The sequence below is a fragment of the Rutidosis leptorrhynchoides genome, chromosome 7 (assembly GCF_046630445.1).
Source record: "Rutidosis leptorrhynchoides isolate AG116_Rl617_1_P2 chromosome 7, CSIRO_AGI_Rlap_v1, whole genome shotgun sequence".
NCBI lineage: Eukaryota > Viridiplantae > Streptophyta > Magnoliopsida > Asterales > Asteraceae > Rutidosis > Rutidosis leptorrhynchoides.
The window spans coordinates 349,836,715-349,842,500 of NC_092339.1; positions in this window are offsets into that span (position 1 = coordinate 349,836,715).

Here is a 5,786-nt window from a genome sequence, read left to right on the forward strand (position 1 = left end):
AATTATGCCTTATGCGCTGAGCGCACCCTTTGTGGTGCGCTGAGCGCACCCTTCTGTCTTTGGCTTTCTGGTCTTTGTTTCGATCACTGAGCTGTATCACACATAATCTTCCATATTTCTTCAAGTTTACAATGATTCTAGACTATATTACAATAATATGAAATACAAACGGAATTACTATGTTTACATACGAAATAAACAACAATAGGACGTGATATTACGAGTAAAGATATGACTAATTTGAGTAATATCATTAGTATTATTAATTTTTAATTATTATATAATAACCAAAGTATTTTATTAATAATTAAATGTAATTATCATATTTATTTTATTTATTTATAATTTATAATTATCTTATTATCTTTAATTACTTTTAAATTAAGTAAATATCTAAATTACTTTAAAAATAATATACCTTATTTTTCTACTAATAAAAATAGGTAATATAATCATATAAAAACTTTAGATAAGATTTTATCTTATTTAATATTTATTTATGTATTTATTTCCTTATTTATTTTCGGTTTACATCTAATACAAGTTTAATTATGGAACAAATATAAATTCGACCCAAAAATATAATTTTATAATTTTTATAGATTTCTAAAAGTTTATTAAACTTAGAAAAATTTTATATATTTTTTATTATTCTTCTATATATTTATTACGAATTTTATCCCTTTTACAAAATTAATTACTAGATAATTCGTATTTAAATATAAATAATATTCCAATAATTACAAAAATTATTTTTATAGTTCCTAACACTCTTCTAAACAATTTTTATAAATTTATTATTATTTTTGACGTTTTACACAATTTCTATCCTTTTATTTATATTTATAATAACCGAATAACAAGTAAATATAGATTAAATACCTATAATAATATATATAATTCAAATTTTCGACTCTAATAACTTTTATAAACTAAATACATTCTGTAAAAATTATTTTTAAAATTTTTATATGTTTAAATTATTTAAATCCTATTCTTTATACATATATATATATATATACTCCATATACATAATAATGAAAATAATTATTCTATTGATCAAAATAATATATAAAAATATATTTTACCTTAGAATATTAATAAAAAAAGTTTTCATTAGTAGATATATATTTATTATATTCGTTTTCTATTTATTCCAATTTTTTTTAATTTTCGGTTCACAAAAGCAATATTAATATATATAAATTCGAATTAAATTTTTATAAAATATGTACTGACCTAAATAATTAAGTTTGATACTCCACTTTACTGGAAAAATAATAATATAATTTATATAGCCTTTTTCCTATTTTTTATAAATAAATACATATACCGTATATATATATATATATATATATATATATATATACTTAATTAAACTATTTTTAATTAATTAAAAATATAAAAACGAATTAATAATCAGTAAAACTCTTTGTCCTAGATCTTATATTACTTATTTGTAATTATCATGCACAATATATAATTTATAAAACTAGTTATATATTTATTACATATTTATTTATGCATCGGCTGAAAAAGAACAACAAACAAAAATTTTAAAAATATAAAAACGAATTGTTTTTCTGTAAAATCAATTTTTATAAATCTCATTCTTCATGTTAATAATTATCATGCAAAAATTAAGCTTGTAAAATAAATAAAAAAAAATTATAGTTGTTGTTGTTTACTTTCGGCCGAACAAAAAAAAAATCGAAAGAAAGAAAGAGGAAAAGAAAAAAAAAACTTACAAGTTAAATTTTAGGGTTTGTGAAAGAAGCTCCCAAAATTTTGTGATGAAAAATAATGAGTTTTAGGGGTGTATTTATACTTGAAAAATACTTGGTGAACAAGAAACTACATTCCTTTTATAAATACAAATTTAATTAAATTTTTTTCTTTTTCTTTTTTGGCCGACCTATTTTTTTTTCTTTTTCTTTTTCGGCCGACCTATTTATATATATATTCTTTTTTTTAAGAAAGTTCTAGAATTCATACATTTAAATTGTATTTTCACTTTTCTTTTCTTTTTTTACTGAATATATATATAATTATTTATATATTATTTAGTATTTTATAAAAATACTTATAGTTCATTTTATTTATTTATATACCCTATACTTATAAGTATTTATACATGTACATACTTGTACATTTATAATAATAATAATATTAGTAATAAGAATAATAATAATAATAATAATAATAATAATAATAATAATAATAATAATAATAATAGTAATAATAATAATAATAATAATAATAGTAATGGTAATAATAATAATAAATATTAGGGTTTATATTTAATACTTAGGGTTAGGGTTAGAGTAATAATTAGGATCATTTATTACGAGTATTAATTATAGTTCATTAATCGTTAGTGGATAACAACCCTAAATCGAATACACAGAAGGACAAATGAAAACCCTTAGGGTATTTTAGTCATTACATAATGGAAAAATGAGGGTTGTTATAGTACGTTTGAACCTTGTTCACCCAAATCTATCAAATGAAAATTATGTTAGCAACTTCAATAGATTATAGAAAATATCATATAAATACATGAGAAATTTCTCATATATATATATATATATATATATATATATATATATATATATATATATATATATATATATATATATATATATATATATATATATATATATACACACACACACACACATACACACACACACACATATATACTTGTATTAAGAGAAGCTTAATTTGCTCTTTAAGTCTAATTCGGAATCCTTTGCTTAGCTTATTCTCAGAATGTAAAGGTTGCAACAACTGTGCTTACGGAACAACAAAAGGATGAGAAATATTGGCAACAGTAACAAACTTCACAATGCAGATAAAAAATACCTAGAAATCGACACGGTACTCAATTGTCTTCATCATTTGCAGCTCTGATAATATGGCAAGTCTTTCTTTCTCAACTCGAGATGTATGAAACTTTGGGTAAAAAGCAATTCTACGTCATAAATAAGTATATAATAGCCATTAAACGTAGAAACTGTCAATGATTATTTAAAAAAAAAACTGTTGTACATTTATATTACAAAAGACTTCAAAAATGGTTACCCTTTATGAGTTCGTTGAGAGGGGTGATATCTTCGATGGCATCCACTAATGAGTTTTTTTTTTTTTTTTTAGTGTTATTGTTGAGTTTGTATTATGATTGTGAATACAAATGAGTAATGTCTAACCTATATATAATCACCAGGGTTGACCATAATTGTGGAAATAGTTATGATGATTGATATGGCGTTATCATTAATTTGAAAATCAATATATTGATTGATTTGAAACTCCTTATTATTATGAATTCTATTACAATTTATTTTAAAATAGATTTTTTCTTTCAAATAATTGGTTCCACGATTAAATTCATATGTGTAATAATTTCCATAAATACAAAGTTCTTAAATATAGAATGTATACATGTAAATTATGTAAATAGGTAAAATAAAAAATGGTACATATTCAAAGTGATACTGTATTAAAACATGAAAATCTTCCGGATGCTTTGATTGAAGATCTAATGAACTTAACTCGTCCTATAAACAAAAAAGTCAACTATATAGAACCCACATTGACCTTTGACCTTTACTATGATGTTATATATCATATATCATTAGATGTGCTTGAAGCACATATTAGACATTATCTTGAAAATTAAATGAGAAACGCATTTGGATTTCAAGAAGATGATTTGGAATTTCTCTTAAGAAACGTGAAGGTTGAAGAACCTAAGAAACGCAAAGTTGATTTTAGGGTGGTGATTTTACATTTTTATCCATCTACTTATGAACGGGTCATATGAGTCGAACAGAAGTCAATGGGTAGAAAGTCTCCCAAAGTATAATCATATTAGAACGGGTCATTTGACCCCAAGTGACTGAATTATCATTTGAACAATATAACTTTAGTAAATATTTGACACACCTAGAGGTAATTATGCTTTACCTGCCAATTTGAGTCCATTGCGATATATAAAATAAAAAGTTTCTTTCTTGCACGAGTCATTGCCACATATAATAAGCGCATTTCCTCATATAAATGTTCAAAGATGTTGAAAACTACCTAAAGTGTATTATTTTTTATGCATACAAACATAATCTCTCATATCTTTCTATACCTATACTTATAACTGGTATATTAGTTATTTGATATTAACAGTTTAATAAGAAGGTTTAAAAGTTGTTTGCTGGTCAATTCACACAAATCTAGACCCAATTGACCCTTAACTGGACCCGCCCATCTTGCTACCTTTATGCATAACTAAAAGTGTTTCAATACCTTCACGATGAAGACAGTGTCCCACTCCAATCCTTTTGACTACCAAGCAACAAAAGAATGAAATTAAAAAAAAAAAAAAACTATAAAATTCAATAATTCAATGGTTTACACAATGATTAAATAATGTACCTGATGAATGGTAGTAAGAGTAACATCATGATTATTATGATGCCTTCTCGCACGAAATTTTTTTGTTTCCCGTTTAGATATTGTGACAACCGGGAAATATCCGACCAAATTTAAACTTAATCTTTATATGATTTCGATACGATAGGCAATGTCTATAAAGTTGAATCTCAAAATTTTTGAAATGCATTAATTTAACTTCGACCATTCCCGACGATTCACGAACCATTATTTGTAAATAAATGTGGCTACATATAAATATAAATATAAATATTTATATATATATATATATATATATATATATATATATATATATATATAATAACTTGAAATAATAATAATGATTTAATCATTAGAACTGAAAGTAGAAAATAAGATACAATATAATTAAATTATTATGAAAATAAATATATATATATATATATATATATATATATATATATATATATATATATATATATACATATACATATATAGAGTATATCAATTATAATTAATTAATAACTATAATACTCGTTGGACGTTTCGATTATTATTTAGAGAAATTAAATTCAAACTTATATGATTTTAAAAATAAACTGTGATCCGAAAAATGAGTTATATAAATTACTGGCTTATTAAAAGTATATTTAGTAACTATTTGTTAAATTTTTACATTTAGTATATATTACTTAGGGTTAAGAGATAAGAATTAATTTAATTATTATTTAATAATTTTAAAACAATTAATGACCCTAATTATACAATAATGACTAAAATAAAAATATGATTTTTTTTTTTTACTTTTATCCGCCACTAAATTAATCACAAAGCACTATATAGCACTCCGTGTAAACTGTCGGTACATAATGTTAAACTCCTGGCTGCTTTACTATGTAAGATTCATTTCATCAAACATCTGCACACGATTCATTAAGTTGATTAATATTATATTATTCTTGTTATTATTAAAGTGATATATATAGATTCCACACATATACGAACACACTACTTTTCAATTTGGACAAATTGCAAAACTATTCCATCTTTTCTTCTTTTGTAATTACACACACTCCACTTGAACAATTGTTTATTTGAATTAGTACGTTCTAAATTTTTATATACATCCACTTATGCATTCAAAGAGACACCCACTAAGCAAACCCATCACTATATCTATCTTTCTTTCTCTTACCCTGCAAACCGCCAATCTACCATCACTTCCTACTTGCAACTAATTACATCGACCAACACTGTGCATAATTGATAAAGTTGTTAGAGATAACTGTGCTTAATTGATAAGTTTGTTATAGTTACTGTACTTCTTCTTTTGTTTCTGTCCACAAACATAATATATATTTATCATATATACATATACA